We start from the raw sequence: 19,624 nt of genomic DNA, 5'->3' as shown, positions 1-19,624 counted from the left end.
CTGTTAGTATAGTAACAATGTATCTTTGTTTTAATATTCATTTTAATATATTATATAAATGTATATAAACTCTAGTACTTTCAAGCCTGCTAGCATGGTTCATGTCATAGTGTATACCTATATCCCTTTTAGACTGTCTGCCACAACATTATACATTTACTGAAGCTGTTGAATAGTAACCTTGCCTTCTTATAAACTTTCAAGAAAAAGTATGGCGTGTGCCACTTTGTTATTGGGGTGGCGGGGTGAGATGATTTCACAACACGAAAGTTTTCTCTCCGTAATGCGTCGTTGGGATATCTTTTTCCTGGAAAATAATGAAGTACTGTGTCGAGAATCTTGGAATTCCCCGGTTCAAAGGTTCCTGTTCACGAAAACAACGCGCATTCCGTGCGATATAGCTTCCGGGTGCATTAAAAATGTAGAAATCCTTTCAGCGAGAGTCGAAGTCCTGCCATTAAGACGTCTACTTAAAAGAGCACAACTTACAAACATCGTTGCTTAGAATATCATAGTTTAAAAGCATCCCAACTTGGAAACGCTAAAGAAAATCATATCTTTGAAGTATAAATTAAAAACATACAACTTAGAACTGTCATACGTTATAAACATGTAACTTATACACACAACACCGAACCACTTAGCTTAAAAAGTGATAATTTAGAAACACACAAATTGGACTATCATAAATAACAAACACACTACCGAACGGTCATAAATTAAAAAATGGTAACTTAAAAACACGCAATGCTGAACTACACAAATTAATAACTTAGAACTATCGTCACTTAAAAAAACATAACTCAAGAGCTGTTGTAGCTAGTAAACATGCCATTTAGAGCAATAACTTTTTGAAACCACACAACTTAGTACAGGCTTAACTTAGGAAATTCTATCTTTCTAAAAAGTTGGCCTTTTACGAGAGGAATTACACTTTCCTACACAAATTTCGATTCAGGTTTTCTTATTTACCAGTTATTTTACTGTGCACCGGTAATGGGTAACAAGAGAGTTTACAAAAACGTTTTGAGTTATAATAAACGTAGTATAGGAACATGCAGGGACTCTTTTTTTATTTAATACTATCAAATCCCCGACATTTGTTGTATGCCTCATTCAATTTTTGTTTTACATTTTTTTGAAGTAGGAACACATATACAAAGCACCTCTCTCTATTTCTATATGTCCCTCTATAAATATCACTATATATCTCTATACATATAAAAATCTCTATATCGCTATATATGTCTATACATCCCTATCTCTCCATATCACTCTATCTCTCCACATCTCTGTTTATATATATCCCTCTATCTCACTATCACACTATATATGTACATCTTCCTCTCTCTCTCTCTCTTTCTCTCTCTCTATATATATATATATATATATGTGTGTGTGTGTGTGTGTGTGTGTTTGTCTCCTGTTTAGTAAAGATAAAGACAGGAAGATATAGGCATATATATGTATATATATATTCCTATCTTTATCTTTACTAAACAAGAGACAAACCCACATTCATATATATTTTTATCTAACTATATTTTTATCTATCTTTTTAACTGTCACAGGTTTTACATAGGCATATAAAAACACGTGCATATTTGAATTCACCGTTGTATCAAAATTTCAAAGCAATCGGTGAACAACTTTCGGGGATTTAATATTTTGAAAGCTTGGGGAATAAATTGGTTTTCTACTGTTTTACAATCTGCTATGTAAACAACCGGGATGTCCTAGCGTTTTTGCGTCATTGCGTTCCTTGCGTGGATTACAGCCCCTTCTTAACGCTGCGATCTTTTACATACCTAAATAAAAACCGAATATGCACGAAACAGGAGTATACGATTCCCCAGTTCCCAATGTAGTTGTGTGTTCACAAATGGTCACGGCAACCTCGACAAAACCTGGCATTTTCTCTACAGCTTACATCTTTGTTAAATACGAAGCTTAAAAACTACCAAGTAAAGATAGGTAAGTAGAATTACCAACTATCAATAACAATATGGCGCGACGGCAGAGCTAGCGATACAGAGGACGGGGCTTCAAATACCGGCACGACATTTCTGACTTCGATTTTCAAATATTTCCTGAAATCACTCCAGTACAATCCTGGAATGGTTTGACCACGGCCGATACCATTCCTAAACTCCTTTAAGTAGGTAGTATCCTTAAATATTCTGCTTCTAATATTTCGTGTTTTGACTGTTTATAAAAGGCTATTTTAACTAAACAAATTATTATTTGCATTCGTTTTAAAACCCTTCATTTTTAGTATATCATCAATCATAAACCGATAAAAATTGGCTTTTTTCTCCAAAACCCTAAAAAAATCAGCTTTATATGGCTTTGGGAAAACATTGTTATTGATGTATTAATGATGAGCTAAAATAAGGATTTTAAGACGAAGCCTACATGCGAACGGTAAATCAAAATCTCTATATCTCTATACGGCCTGCCACATGATTTCAGTAAATGCTAGGGCTGACATAAATGTTTGCATTTTAAGTTCATAAAAACCAATAGTTAATCTCTTGTTTAGTAGAGAAACACTTATCAACAACTGAATATGGTTTTGAGGTGTATTTATTGATAATCGCGTGCAAAACATGAAATATTAGAAGCAAAATAATATAGGATACTACTTCTGCCTTAAGCCTCTGAATGTCACCATCTCTGATGACTCGGTGGGATGAGAAGACTAACTTTAAAAAGTATACATTTATCAATATGTTTACGTTAGTATGGAAATCTCATGATTTATTCAGCAGCAGTTCGATTCGCAAACAACTGACCATCGGAGTGTTCCGATCGGAATGCACAAACAACAAATGCACAAACAAACTAAAAAAAAAAAACACGTTCTGGGGAATCGGAATACCCTCCCGCTTATCACCCCCCCTCCCAACCCCTCACCATTACCTTACATGCACTCCTCTTCAAAAACCACCCTCTCCACCTCGAGCAGGACCGAGCCTGCATCGCTACGGTCGATGCTTAAATTTGGACCGTTTGGACCGTTGGTAGAAATACCACATACACTGAACACCAAGGCCCGTTCCACATAGATGCGAAAACTTGAAAATGAATCTGAACCGGCAAGATATTTACGTTTCACTATTCGTCTGCCGCTTACACAATGAACAGAAAAGTAATGAATGGAAAACCTATGAGATTGAAGTTTGTGGTTACGAAATATTAATTTTACTGGAAAAAAAAAGAGATTAAAAAAATACCTTGGTCAGGATTTACATAGACCTACCGACAGTAAAAATAAACCACAAAATATTAATAGAACACTAGATAATCTTGTGCTGGTTTTAAGATATTTAAAACAATACAAACATGGCTACCGCCATGGCTTAATACTCGGCTTCTATTGGTCACACGAAGAGCTGTGCACTGCCGGGCTAAACCGTCCGTGTCCCCGTGAGTGCCATTGTAGACACTTCGTTCCGTGGTCCGTAATCCGTCTCCGCTTACGTATCATTGTCGAACCAGCCCAATACCAGAGAGCTTCGAGATTTTTGTGTGAACAGCTAGCGCTTTCGTCACGTCAGGCGGTAGGCTGTATGCCCAGTGTGAACTATGTATATGTTTAATACTTACGGTACCAACATGACTATTTTCTCTTAGAAATTATATAAATTTATGATAAAAATGCTTCAAAATTCTTGAAAAGAAGTTAATTTATTTCCCTTCGGAGATTGGACCGTGATATTTATAGCTTGGCTCCATCGTCCAAAAAATAATTAACAAATTATATTTGGAACATTCTAGGCAACAGGCACATTTTCTTATTAATTAAATAAGTCCTCAAATGACGACGCGTTAACATCCAGAGCTTCTTATCGACAGAAAACGTATCATGGTTTTATCAATAAAAAAACTTTTAAATAAGAGTCAAACTTAAGCGAACTTTGCTTAGTACCAAAGCCAGGCTTGTGTAAATGCTTATCGCAAAGCACGTACGACTGTAGCGTCGTATTGAATCGCATGAATTTCAGCTGTTATGTACGATACTGGAATATGTACTGCAGAGTGACGAGACTCAGAAACGTAAGGTTACGAAATGCAGTGAAGTGAAGTGCTTATGTTGACTGGCCGGATCTAGAGCTTACAGGGCGGACTAGTTCCACGTAGTTGAATTTTACGTACACACAGCATCCTTGGTGAGTTTCAACTGATTCCCAATATGAAGTAAATCCGGAAAAAAAAATACTGCAGCGTGCAACTTATACGCCAGTTCTACAATTGCACGGAAACGGAGACGTATCACGTAAATGGAGACGGATATTAAAAAAAAATCACTATAGCGTCTCTGTTGCTTTCACAATGCATGAAAACGTAAAATGATAATAATAATGAGATTAATTTTTAAGGTTATAGAAAATTAATTAATTAAAAATATATTATGCTTCAATATCATAGACTATGCAGAATTTACATTTATAATACAAATAAACCATAAATTCAAAATATAATAGTAGATATGCTTGTACTTAAAACAATTTTTAACGTATAGAGAACATAAACACGTCTACCACCGCAGCCTCGGATTCTATTGGTTGCACGGAGCAACATAAACGGAAGAGCTTAGGATTGCCGAGCTAATCCGTGGGTGCTATTGTGGAAACTTTGTTCCGTGTGTTCCGTCTCCATTTACATGTCATTGTAGACTGGGCCTAAAAGATTAAAGATTATATAACTATGCACAACAGGGTGTCCTCACGAATCTGTAAAATAAATTACCGGATATTTCCCTAACCAAAATTTTAAAGTTCCCTAAAGTTTTTCCAAGAATAATTGAGGCGTTGACGATGAAAAGAGGATAAGTTGAGTGACAATTATTTTTCTTTTTTCAGGAAAAGGAAACCAATTGGAGTATAAATACACTACAACCGATATGATAAATGTTTTGGTATTTTTGGTTAATTTTCACTTTCGCATTTTCAGTACAGCCTTCTTTTCCTGGGGAAATGGCAATGTGTTGAAATATGGCACTTACCTCCTTTACGATGTCAGCGCCTCAATAAACCTATTTTGAAAATATTCAGAACGAAGTAAAGAAAATCCTAATTCCCTATCTCCATAGCTGGACTAATTCAAACAGAACCTTGCATACGTCATTTTATATGTTCACGACTGTGTACTAAAACACTACGTGAAAAAAAAATATTTTACAGTCTGGGGGATGGCAGACTGGAGGATGACAAACCACTAACTCTTGTGGACTTCCGTGGTTTTTCCATTACATGAAGTAAACTCCCAAACTTTCCAGAATGCGGGACACCATGCAAAACGTAACACGATTTCATCAACGAACATAAAAGCAAGAGCTACAACAGATGTTTTACCTCCAGAACCGGGAGTGGGAGAGGTTTTAAATCCCGAGTGCCGGGATCCAACGCAGAATTAACTGACGTCACTGCAGCCCTTAAACTACAGCTCACATAAACCACCTTCTAAAACTAATCATCAGATATAAAAATTTTGATCATGCATCGTATTTATAGCCAATTTATATCCAAGGCATGTTGAATTTTCCTAGTGGCTTAAAAACCAGAATTATATGTCAATTTCATACTTAATCTTGATATAACTAATAATTCGCTAACATCCAAGATAAAAACATTTCAGGTTGAAATTTATGATGTTATAGTATCAGCACCCACCTAGCCTTGGTTTCTGATTACAGAATCAGCCACAAATTACACATACGTAAATGAATATTAAAAAAACTTTTTTTTTTACTTTTGATGCCTAGAACTGAAAATAATAATTTATCCTCTGTCCCATACACACAAAAAAAATAGTTTCATGTAATTTACTTGGTAATTTAAAAAAGCCTTTGGTTTGAAAATTTGTTTTCTAACTTTCACAAACTACTCTTTGAAATGTTTTTCGTCAGATAAAGTCACTTTCTGTAGACTAACCAGAGCAACTCTTATAACTTTGATATAAGCATATTCTTCCATTTTCGCCACAGAAAAATGTTTTGAAGATAAATTTCCTAATTTAGCATTATAAATTAACGTCATACAACAAAAATGAGTTAAATTCATAGCAATAGAATATGCTTAAAAACATGTTTTATGCATATTTTACTTTGAAAATAAGACAGGCCAAACACTGTATACGCTTGCAAAAAAATTGCACTTACAAAGATACAAATTTTTGTAGGTTCAACAAAAAAAAAAAACGCAGTCCAGAAAATAACTTAATAGAGATTGAAAGAATAAATAGCAATGAAAATACTCTAAGTAAAGTAAATTTAGGCTTAAATTGAAAGAGAAAAAGGTATTAAATATCCTAATGAAAGATTATTTATTTTTTACTGTAGTGATTTAGAACTTTTAATGAAGTGACTAAAAAAGGAACAATTATTATGTGATGGACAAGAACAGCTCTTTCCTAGCGAAAAAAAATATTGTAGCGTTTACAAAATATTTGACACGAACTACATGTACAAAAATTACCCATTAAACGACTAACAAATATTTACCTTAGCACCATGTGTACAATGATTAATAAGTAGATACTATCAGAGAAATTAATTTGTAGAAATTTACATCACTAGTTTTTTTTTTTTTATCAAACAGGCCCATTTTATGACTCATGAGAATAACATTGCAAGTCTTCACAAATTTAAAACGAATGCAATTTTTTCTTGATTCTTTCTGGTTATAAAAGCTTAAGTAAATATTTTTCTACTGTATACTTTTTTTTTCTTTTTAGAAATGCCTTAATGTAGCCATTGCAAAAAAAAATTGTGTAATGCATCTTAAATTTAGGTTTTTTATGTAACACAAAAAAAATCATTTGAAGTGTGACACCGATTGATTAAAGTAAAAGGGGGGGGTGGGTAGTTGAAATGACATGTCTGTCACGTGTCTCACCTTGCTGCTGTCGGCCGGAGATGACAGGCTCCCAGGGGGAGAGGCACCGCGGGGTGGACCGCCAGCGAAGAGCGCGCACGGCACAACTCCAGGACCTCTACATAAGGCACTCGGTTCCCACCGCTGGACTGCCTCGCCGCTTGACCGGCCCGTCGCACCGCCCCTACCGCCCCTACCACCCCTGGCCAGGCACCCCTTCCTTCCCCCCTCCCGGGCCTTCCCCTACCCCGCCCCTCCTCGCGCGAGGGGCGAAACAGAAGCCTCCCCCGCCGCGGTCGCGAGGTGATGAACGGCTGCCCGGAGGATTTTTTTAAAAAAGGTGTGGCTTCTGAGCGGCCGATGGTGCGACCTGTAAAAAAGGGAAGCCTTTTGTGCGAGGGTGGGAAGGGGAAAAAAAAATTCTCACTTGCCTGCGAAAATGCTTTCCGCCGAATGAATCACACAGAGGGTAGAAAAGTGTTCAGCTGCGCGCAAGAGATCCTAAAGGCGTAGATTATAAACCACGCAAGAACGCAAAAAATTTTTGGGCAACCACGCTGAAAACTACGAAAGGCGCAGTAACGCAAGAACGCAAGTATTGTTCAACTTGTGTGCATAGAAGCCACGATGTTTACAATTTTAAAGTTACATGCAGTGAAACAAAATAGCACTTATAGAGCAAATTGCTGACAATTTCTTTTTTTATTATAACTCATGTGAATTTTAAAAATAATCCTGAAGAAGATATTTGTTTTTCTACTGTTTCACAATTTCAAGTTGTTAAGTTGGTGACGTTTTGCGACTTGGTTGGTTGCGTTGGTTACAATTGTTGCGTTCCTTGCGTAATTTACTAACCCGGTTATGTTAACTAAGGACGTAACACGGAACCAACGCAAGCACCAAAGTTGCAAGACGTCACCAACCCTTCAAACTTGAAATCGCTAAACAAATTTATTTTTGGTAATTCGTGTTAATCATTAGAAGGGTGAAATTGTCAATAATTTGTTTTAAAAGTAATATTTGATTTAACTGAGCCAATGTTAAACAAGTTTTAAAAACATTCATTAAACAATTTTTAAAAACGTGATGCATACACATAAAAAAAGAACAACGTGGGCTTCAAATATGGAAGGTGGAAACAAGTCGAAACGCAAGGCGTTTTTGCGTCATGGCGTAACTTACAAACAGGCATGCCAAAATGCTATTATTAAACTTTTTTCGTCTTGCACTTCTTGCGATGTCTGCGTTCCTCGCGTAATTTAAAACCCGATCTAAAAGCTTGGGTCGCTAAGGGCGACACTGGCTCGCACATTACACTCTTCACCTCTACGCGCTACACCGAACAGGCATGAAGTCTTCGCGTAGGTAACACGACTTAAATTTCATTGAGAAATGTTACAGATGAAGGATAACTTACAATGCTGCATGCTAAATAATTCAAGCCTAAAAAATTTCGCAAATTTAAACTTTGATTCTTTTTTTCAAGAAAACGAAACCAAAGCATGAAAGTTGAATATTCGTAATCATACACTTTTCACGAATGTTGAACCGTTTGCTTCACCCACTATATTCAATATTTGTTTAATCGGATTAAAATTGTTGAGATCTAACTACTTCAAAAATGTAACTATGTAAATAAAACGTAAAAACTCAAATAAATGACTTTTAGTGAGTGGGCCAAAGCATATAGTCAGACAAAAATTTTAATTATATTAGCCTGACATTTTACAAACCGCAGTATAACCAGTATCATCCTGCTTCTTGCAACTTAATTCGCTACAGAACAAATAATGAAACAAGTAGTGAAAAATTCGTCGATACACGTCGAAAAAATATAAAAAAAGTCATGATGATGGAACCAAGATGTTTGGTGTAAACAGGCCTTGAGGATAGTTTACGACTGAGTACTTAAGAAGTAACAGTGAAAATAAATAATGTTCTTAAAATATTATTTTTATGTTTACAAGCGTAATGATCCATGATTTCCGTAAAATAATCAGTTATTTTCTTTTGGTGGTTAGAGACTCTAAACTATTAGTAAAAATCGCATTGTAAAAACGAATAACAGATTGTGAAGATACCAGTTATGTATTTCAATGCCAAAAATTGGTATGAATAACTCAAACGGAGAATATAATAAAAAATTGAATAATTAAAAATCACAGTAATTAATCCCCTTAACGTATTTGAGTTTTTAAAATTTGCTTATTGATTAAGGTGGCTTTTAACTTGGGTTTTATACTCGTTACTGTAAAAAAATTATATATTCTAGTTAAAATTGCAATATGGTAACAGTAGGTACAGTGTTACATCTAGATCCCTGTACATATTAACTATACGTAAAGACGAAAGCAATTATTTTTAATGTAAGGACAAACCTGCACATAAATATACAGGAGACAAGCTATATATTTAACATTAATGCAGAATTTTTGGTGAGAAATTCGTAATTTAGAACGTAATTATTATTCTTATAATATTTATTCTAATTCGTTCACAGGCACAGTGAGTTAGTGAACACTGTAAAATATTGAATGTTTATATAAATTTCATGCATTTTTAGAGACTGGTACAAAGATATTCTTGCCGTTAGAACCAAATCGATATAAGTTAATACAACAGAAATATAAATATTTTGGAGGGGAGGAAAAAGCAACCAAACACCTTTCAATACTAATTATTAGGGCCGTGTAGTTTCCGCGGAGAAAAGAAAACCCTGAAATATCATTAGAACGCAGTGAGGCACGCCCCCGCCAGCGATTCCTTTCTTGAATTTGGCAATCATCTTACTTTTTTTTTTTTTTTGCTGCCAGGCCATTCAGCCCGCATTTCCTTCTACACAAACCTGCTGTGATTCGTGTGCTGACACTAGACACGTAACTGAAAGAATTTAAATCAATCACGAAATACAGACGACGCTACAGTGTTTTTAAACAATGTCAAACCCGAAACCAAAATATTTTCGAGAAAAATAATATATTTGTTCCCATTAATTACGTATATATAATCGCTGACCAACTGCATGGGCTATTAATAAAAAAACAAAGCGGTGATCTACAACCGACTCATTCCGGTAATGTTATGGGGGGATGCACTGGTTCTTGGCAACGTCAGCCATGTTTCTCGTAGGCGGAGTCAGCGTGCTTTGCGTACGGTGACTAACGAAAGAACGAACCACCGGGATCCTTCGCGGCAGGGCATTCTTGTCCTCTTGCGCATCGCGGGCGTGTGGCAGAAGGTGGACATGTTTTCCTCGAGTGTCGTCGCTCATCGCTGGTAAATCCCCATTACACTTGCGCGTGGCTGGAAGACCAGCTTTGGTTAAATTCTTGGAACTCTGCAGGGAAACTAAAAATAGCAATAAAAAAAAGCGACACAGCTCGCTCAGAACATGACAAACAACAAAACAACTGCCAGCCCCCATCAGCCATCACCCATCCCCCCCCCCCCTTATTCAATTCCAAACACACATTTTCCCATCCCACCTGCACGACCACGCAGTGGCCAGCGAAAACCACGTGCTTTACGAAAATTGTAAAGGGAAAGTGTGGAAAAAAAGTGAGGGGGGCGGTTACTAGTTTAGTTGGCACTTTTCGACCTTTATTTTTATCATTATTATTAAAAGTTTGTGCCAGAGTTGTGCCCGAGCCAAAATAGCGCGACAGAAAGACGCGATTCGATTGCAAAATATCGCATCATTACTGTGAGCATGCGGTTTTTTTTTTTTTTAACGCGTGACAAAACAGAAACAAACAACTAGACACAAGTTGTTTCTTGCGACTGTGTACGTACTACATGCACGACAGCCGTGCAAAATTTTACAAGTTGGTATATATATTAACCTGTTCGAGAAAATATTTTTTTTCATCAAAATTTATGGGGGGGAAAAATATTTGCACCTGAAAGCTGACTGTTTAAGGCATATACAATGTAACCCTTCTCCCTCCTTAATTGGAAGAGGGGTTGCGTCCCCGACTCACTCTGGGCGCGAAGGGAAAAAATAAATATTAAAACCAGGCATAAAAAGCTAAACAATATAAATTCCCCACACCACTGCCCAGGGGTCAGGCCAAAAAATTCAAAGGATATAATAGTAGAGTAACCATTAAACAAACAAGAGGCAAGACTTTGGACGTATGTTATTAAAAAATAGAAATTTGTAAAAATAATTTTTACTATACATAACCATACAAGCTTAGTTACAAAAGCTGACGTTAATAATGGCAGCATCTTATCCCCATTTGCGATACTAACAATAACCTTTAAAAAATCGTAAAAATATAAATACTGATAACAACAAGTATAAAAATATATAAGGGCGTGAGGCGTGGCCACTATAAAATATCAAAATTTACTGACTGCCCTAATACCAAAAAATCAAACAAGACAATCAATACAAATATATAAAAAATTCTACAATAATAAAACTGAAGTACAAAAAATTTATTTAAATAAAGTTCTTAAACTCTCAATCAACGGTTTAGTCTTTCTTCAGATGTTCGTTGCTAAAGACTTGCCAAAAAAAAAACAAAGTTAATATCCTAGGCGTGCGCTGGCTTCCTGACCTTCCTCACCAACTCCAGAGTCTAATGCCACGCCGGGCCATAGGTACGAATTCACAAAGGCGTGAACGATGATCAAAAAAAAATTATCTTATTTTTAAGGGAAATGTAGCAAAAACTCTTCACGTAACATAACCATGTTACCACAGAAGTATTTATCATCAGCTTCAAACAAAGTCTTACTTCTTTATTAACTTGCCAATGATTTTATAAAAACGTAGAATGGCCGCACCCACCAACATCAGGCTGCGCATGTAGTCCAATACCGATCGCATACATTTAATAATACTGCACAAGCTGATATATTAGCTAAATGCCAACTTTACGTATGCAAATTCCGATGACAAAGTCTCAAAAACAAATTGCAAAATGTTCGTTTCTTCCAAACTTATACTTTTATTGCAACCAGGGGCGTAGCCAGGGGGGGGTTTTAGGGGTTCAAACCCCCCCCCTTAGCCCTAAATCTTTAATTAAATTTCTTATTCATCACTCAAACAAATTTCATATTAAAAATTAATAAAATTTTTACCATTACAATATTTAAATTTAAGTACCGAAAACTACTAAAATAGCACTATTTTACACCTTAAAATCAAAATTTTCCCGGGGGAGGACCCCCGGACCCCCGCTTTAATACGGGGGTGGGGGGGGCATGTTTCTTAACACCCCCCATACACAAATCCTGGCTACGCCACTGATTGCAACTACAGGCAAACGGGCGACCTTATTAAAAAATCCCACACTGGAACAACGTGTGAAACAAATGGGCCTCTTCACCAAACAGGCTAATAAAAGTTCCGTCCAAATAAAATTTAGTATGGGAAAATACACAGTTCACTAGGTTTGCCAAAAACCAGTGCAGCACCACGAGGGTAAAAATCAAAATCGCGGCCTCTCTTTACCTTGATTTCTTCTGTACCACAGGACAATCCATTTGCCCTGTCACCCATCGTGGAGCCTCCATCCCAATACTCTTCGTCGCCCGTTGCCGTCCGGCATACCAGTCCGCGCCGTCACATGGCTCTGTCCTCGACGGTCGCTCGGCACCCACTCTCGCGGCCCCAGCTGATTTTTTTCTTCCCGGCAAGCCGAATGTCTGACGTCATCAGCCAACCGCCGGGCGCTCGCCAAGTGGTATTTACGTGAAACACAATCGATGTTCTTAAACTCATAATCGATAGCTACCAAACGGCATATAACTAATTAACAGAAACAAATATAATTAAAAAAATTTACAGATAAATTAACATTAATTAAAAAAGGCGTAAAAATACGTGAAATAAAAAACCATATAAAACTAGAGACCAGCAACAAAAATAAATTACAAGTAAAAATGTGGCCCTGCCGGCCACAACAATTACAAGTCACGATAATTAAACACGGGAATAAAGTTCTACCGCCATCGAAATGCTGGAACTACAAGAGTGCGACAGCGCGACGTGAAAGCGAAATATGTTCTCATTCACGCGACGTACAAACACAGAGAAATATAAAATGTGCCTTGCCGTTACATACACACAAAAATGTGACAGCCATCAACGCTTGCAGATTTTATTTTAATTGACAGGTCGAAGGGGGAGCGTTTTTATTTAAAATTTAATACTCAATTGGCAGAATCACTTAGCGTGAACACATTTAAGAAATTTTACATGTGAGTCTGGTAAATAAAAAACTTAATCAATAAGCAGATAACAATACCAATAACAATAATAATAATAATAATAATAATACCAACGCACCAGTTGAACCCTCTAACGTAAAAAAAAAGTATTCTTGCGCGGCCATTTTCATTCAACTTCACGCCCTCAACGTGATGGAAATATAAAACATTTATAACCCGTCCGCCATTTATTTCACACTGACGACACAGATGTATGGAACGTGATTGGTTAGAAAAATATTTGCGTCCCTTGTATCACGTCTTTCGCTGTTGTAATTCCAGCATTTCGAGCATCGTGACTTGTAATTTTATATTTCGGTATGTTTCAAGTAGCTAATAATATGTTTTTAAAGTATTTCAATTTCCAGTTATAACGTCAAATAAATGTTTGACTTAAAATTGCGAACATTATTTTACTACAAATTAATTTCCATCCGAAATCAAAGAAGGCTGGAACGCAAATGTAAACAAAAGATGATGACTTTACGGAGGTAGGCTATTAATTGCACGCGTTCTGGTCAGTAGCTTAAAAACCCTAAAAGCAAAAAAAAATGGTCCTGATTACTTCACGGCCCATTTATTGGTTTATTGGTTGCGCGGTCGATTTAGCTCCACGAACGGTAAACTCAAGCCGGGCTCTATTGGCGGAATAATCTTGCCGGTGTGAGGCGCTGGTCGAGTGATGGGCGACACACGGGGTGTTCCTACGCTGTCAGGAGAAACAATAAATTAAGTGCTTGCCAAGGGTGAATGCGTGAAGTTCTTCGCAGTTCCAAATCTTTGTATCTCGGTAGAACTCCTTAGATTTGTGTTCTTTGTAAACAGGATAAACTTATAGTTGACGTGTAAGTTTTTTTTATTATTTGTAACATTTTAGCTCTCGGTATACGACATTTTGTAGGGATAATTTCGTGATGGAACGGGAATGTGTATAACCACGGTGCTGCCATCTGCGGTGGATGGTGCGAACCAAAGTTCGCAAAGCCAAAGGAAAACTTTATAGTAATAACTATTTAAAAAATTTTAACAAGGTGGCAGTATTTTAATAAAATTCCTTATCATAAACAAAAGATCCAAAGTCGGGGTCTAGTATTTTTTTTCAAGTCTTTTCGATTTTGACGAAGCCGTATCTTCAGATAGTTTAAGATTTCTGACTGCAGTGGGTGTGGAAAATACGTGTGATTCGCGTCAAGAATGGTAGTTGAAAACACCATTCGCGTATATCTATCACACTCGGCATTATTTTAAAGAAGTCTTCGTTAAATTTCGTGTTCGAGTTTTGTATCATAAGTGTATTAGCCATATGAGAAGACATGAATTTGCTCGTTACCGAGGTTCGATGTTACACATCTCTGGCGAACACTGAAAGACTAGCTCACCTTTTTTTTCATCCTGTGGACATAATAAATATTTGAAAATTTTGTTTTCACCCCACGGTATTCGTGTGTGCTCCTATTCAAATGAAATTCAAAATCAGCAGGCGTTCATTTAAGAAGGTATCCTTGAAATTCAAGAAGTCCCCTGGATAATTTGCAGCTTGTAATCTATGTTGGTATAATGTGTACATTTTTAACGGTGTGGCAGTTTCGGGGGTTCTCAGGACTATCCGAGGGCCGTCGGAGAAGCTGGGTGGAATCAGATCGGGGCTTTGTCGGCGGGCCGGTCTCTCCGCCGGCTGGGAGCTCTGGAGGAACCAGCGGCCAAGGCGCGGATATGGCGGGCCGGGAGCTGTGGTCCTGACGAAGACAAGTCAGTCGGAAACAGCTCTCTCCGGCAACCCACACAAAAAGGGTTCCCATACCTGCCATGGCCACTGTCGGGTTAATTTGTCTCAAACGTAAGGTTAGGTCTCACATGAAATGTTGAATTTTTTATTTTTTTTTTCCATCACTTTTATTTAAAAATTATTTATAAAAATCTTCAACTCGATACATTGTCCGGTTGTTACCGTTAAAAAAACGTAATCTTCTTGTCCTTGAAACTTCTGCTTACATTTTTTTTTTTTTTTTTTTTGCGTTTTGGAGAGTCAGTGAACTAAGCTGTTACAAAATACGTGGCAATAATCTGTTCCAAAGCCAACTGTCCCTAGATGCTCTGCTACTCGCAGAGCTCTTGACCTAAGGATGGATTTCCCAAGATGGCGAACCATATCAGCGTTGGTTGGTTGCTGCTGTTTGTCGTCTTCACCTGCCGAGATTCGCTGTTGTGAATTGTGACTGCCATTGGCCCAGAACAACGGCCAAAGGTTTTAAGTATAGCCTGTTGCCGTATAAAAACAGCAAGGACGTTCAAAATTCATTTTTTATGGGGGAGGGGGGAGGGGAAAGACAAAATTTCTGAACCTCGTCATATTTCTTGTTCTGCCAAAAATATTTTTAACCTAAACTCACGGTTTATCATGGGGTAAATATTCGCGCAAGTGATGCTAATTACAGAGACTTGCGCACCTTTTTACACACTTGATAATTACACTTAGTGAATATCTTTTGGAAATATTTGTGTCAGAACGACAACATTTTGGAAGTTTCAGTTTCATCCGTCCGAACGTTCAAAGTTAAAGCTTGGGAGGTTTTTTACGGACGGATTGAACATTTCGGGAATTCTGATTGGCCTGTCACGTGATTGACGGGCGGTTGGGAAACGGACGGACGCGACGGGTCATCGTGAGTCCAGCTGGAATGTGGGTTTACGATTGAAACACTTAATAATAACAAACTTAACCTGTATGCCGATGAGCGCACGATTAATAAACACTGCGGTATTCAATGTTTATGATTGACTTAGCGCTCATTAATTACAGCCAATGAAAACGGGAAAGAATGCAGCCATGTTAAATGAGCTAAATTTTTTTGTATTTATAGGTTGAAGTTAATTTTGTTTAGGAATCTTTGCCGATTGATAAGTTGTTCAACGAAACAATTTCATCCGTGTTGAAATTAGTTCTGTACCTAATTTAAATACCAGACATATGGCTACGACTGAACCTACAAGTTGCACATTTTCAGTTCGATAACTAGTATTCGTATACATATTATAATCACAATATAATTAACTTTAAATAATATTTCATTTAATTATCTATCAATTTATTACATGCCAACATAAAATGGCTGTACAGTTAAAAATATATAAGTATTCGTGAATTATTGTGAATACATTTTTGTATTCTTGTATAACAGCAAAAATTAACAAGAAATACATCAGAATAATCAATTTATGAAATCATGAAACAAAATAAAGAATCCGTACGGATTTCAATTATATAAAAGGGTCTATAACCCTACTTCATCTTTTATTTTTATTTTTTGTTGTGTGAATTGTGCCATTGTTATGATTTCGAAACATTATATATATATATATATATATATATATATATTAAATTAATATTTCGTAACCTTGAAATGAAATAACATTGGTTGCAATTTGTTACGTTTCCGTGCATTGTGCAAGCGGCAGACACAGTGGTGAGATGTTCTGGGAGATCCGTCTCCGTTGTAGAAAGGGCCTTAGAGGCGACTTCACGCTAGCCACACCAGCGAGCGCGCACCTTCACGCGCAGCTAGTCTCGAGATCGTGGTCAGGTTGATTGACGTGCCGGGCGGAGATGGATTGTTCCCTCCGCCTCCCCCGGCCCTTGTCCCGGCTCCAGGCCTGCGGTGGCTGGAGGAGGGGCGGCGAGGGGTGTAACCGGAGACCAGGTCCACGCCGCCGCCGTGTCCCGGCAGGCCTCCGAGCCCAGCACGCGCCGCCGCCGGGGGCAGGAGGGGCGGAGAGTCCTGCACCTGGCCCCATTGTGCCTCCTCGGCCAGAGGTCAACAATGACCTGGGCCTGGCGCGGCCCCCTGGCGCAACGGGCGAGCTGCTCCGGTAAAGAAACAGAGTTCCTCGCGAAGCGCTTTTAGGGGTTTTCCTACCGCTCCGCTACTCTCTACAGTTATAAATAAAAATCGTTGCCTATTAAGGATCGGTCTCACACAATGGGTTTTCATTTTCCTTTTTTTTTTCCTTCTTCTTCTTCTTCTTTTTGAGCGCATTTACTGTACATTTTTCACGAAAGCTCACATGCATGTTATGTTTCGTCCCAAAATATTATCAAAATATATTTGCTAAGTATTGTCTTATATCAGTAAAACATATAACGTAAGTTGTTATCATCATCACGTGCGTGAAAATAAAAGTTTTTTAATGTCTGTTGGGAAAAATTTTGACACAAAAACAAATGCAATCTTTTTAATAAACTGAAATGCCAACATAGTGAAAGAACTAACTGGGCTAGAGAGACTGAGCTTTAAAAAAGCGCAAAAAAATGTTTTACTATCACGTATTAATTTCAGTAGTCAACTATATTGTTTGCAAGATTTAAATTTTCATTTAAAATTTTTTTAGAGAATGTTTGCATTATTTCTAACGGTCTTGGTTACTGATCTTCAACTTCACATGGTGGTCTCTGTGTGATGTGTAAATTGAAACTTATGGCAAGAGAGTAAACGTAAGAGTGCGAAACTGGACTATCATCGTATACTGTATTTACTTGCTGTCTCTATGTATGCCATACACTTCATGGATGTGCCCAGGGATTTGCCTGTGTCTATGCAGGTTTTATCTGGACCCAACTGAACTGGTTTTGGTGTGGAATTCAAGGGAAACAGTTCCGTGTGAAAAAAATAGTAGCTCTCGAACCCGGGAGGTTAAAGTAGGCACCGAGAAGCTTACAGAAAAATAATTAATTAATCAAATAAGCTGTAAATACTATTCCATGTGCTGCAGGACTAACATGGCGTTAATCAGAGTCACTGATATCGTTACTTCATCAAGCAACGGGACATACCTATATTCGACTTTTATTTTGAATTCCGCGTATAAGTAAAGATTATATGATGAATACTCCACGATGTAGTGCTTGTTGGTCAGTTAAGTTCCCGATCATGAATTCCATCCTTAGGGTAGTAATTCATGGCATCAGTCACTGCCATGGCTGGCCAATCACCAATCAAAGCACACGATACATGCTACCCTCACTGCATGGTTGAAACCACACATGAAAAGGCGTAAAGGCTTCTGCCTGAGACAAGAGTCTTCCTTGTCTGGACCACTCCCAACCAAATACACTTAATTTAAGGTAAGAAAATATTTTTCCTGGGGGGGGGGGGGGATGACAAGTAGTTTGGGGTGCATCATATAAACGTTTAAAAACGTATACACTTGGAGCCTAATTGTCTTCTCACGATTTTTACTTTGAAACTAGAATACATTAATATTTTTTTTGATTAATGGAAGGCGGGAAGTGGAGAGAAGTTGTGGAGGACAAAGTTGCAGGTGTTGAGAGAACTGCAACTGGTGAGTAGTGACGAGAGAGAACGTCGTGTTTACTTTATTAGAGAATGTAGGTATTCCACCTCATACAACGCCAGGACCCAAGCGGGACTCGAGAAGGGCTGGGTGGAGGGGCGATAGCCCAGTACAAGTTCGAATATATGTTATAGTGTGCATTTATATTTAGGTACTTGAGTACTGTAATTCATGTGTTGAATTTTTCTTTAACCGAAAGTTGTTTAAACGGGGCGTACGCCCAGAAGCGTGTCTGTAGGATTCGCAGGGGGTGGGGGTGGGGGAAGTGCTGCCCGAGAGTTTTGCACGTGGGGTTAACCAGCACAAGTCATCTCTGGATTCGGTGTTTGTTATGTTGCACACTGCCCATACTTTGGCCAACATGCATGCAATAAGCAGAAAATTTCAAAATATCGAGAAAGTTTTCCATTAGACATAGTATTCACATCAAACCCGTTCCACAGTCACGATTTTGCAAGTGCAGGCAGCCTCCCCCCCCCCCCCCTCCTCATCAGTGAGGGGCTTCTTACTTCCAGGGAGGAACAGGTGCCTCCTGTTCCTCCCCGCGTTTACGCCCATGCGGTGTTTTGTTGAGCAAATAGTGTTATATGATATGGATACATTACTTTTTTTTTAATAAAACACAGCCCAGATATGAAAATCTCCAGGGGCGTGTAATTTTTGCAAAGAATTCTGATCGCTTAAGATAAAACAAGGTGAGTTGGCGCACCGTGTGAGCTGGCACTGTTGATATAGTTATTTTTGCTATTCGCTGTATGTCACTATAATTGTGTAGGGAGTGTTCGGCAGGCATACAGCTTGAACGTAGTCGTGCTTACTCAGCCATTAATCGCCCTTATCTGCGGGGGAAACTGAATATTTATAAAAAGTACTCTGTTCCCCTTGATTCGTCATGTCATTTGTTTTAAACGTATTGTTACAAGTGGGGGGGAAAAGGTGATAAAAGGATAGCCCAAGTGATTAAATACATTTTTATTCATTACCTAATATTTTCACAATTAAGTTATAAGATTTAAATTGTTTAGCCACACATTTATCGTTCATTCATTAGTTCCCCAATTTACAACTCCCACTGGAGCTCGGCTCGACAGTGGCTTGTCTCGTTCCGCTCACCTCTGTCCCATCACACTGCCTCAATCTATTCACTCGTACGCCGCACACGCACCAGTCTCCGC

General features: G+C 38.0%; 1 long non-coding RNA gene across 1 annotated transcript in view; it reads right to left on the bottom strand.

The window, feature by feature from the left end:
• The window catches only part of LOC134530957 (uncharacterized), a 44,038-nt gene extending 37,032 nt beyond the window's left edge, over positions 1 to 7,006 (bottom strand). The window contains exon 1 of the long non-coding RNA XR_010074898.1: positions 6,900 to 7,006. This is a non-coding gene — a long non-coding RNA (uncharacterized LOC134530957). The remainder of the gene's footprint in view (positions 1 to 6,899) is intronic.
• Between the last annotated feature and the right edge of the window lie 12,618 nt (positions 7,007 to 19,624).

Source organism: Bacillus rossius, chromosome 3, assembly GCF_032445375.1.
Source record: "Bacillus rossius redtenbacheri isolate Brsri chromosome 3, Brsri_v3, whole genome shotgun sequence".
NCBI classification, from domain to species: Eukaryota; Metazoa; Arthropoda; class Insecta; order Phasmatodea; family Bacillidae; genus Bacillus; species Bacillus rossius.
Note: the sequence above shows the minus strand (reverse complement) of the source record. Positions and strands in the feature narration are given on the sequence as shown.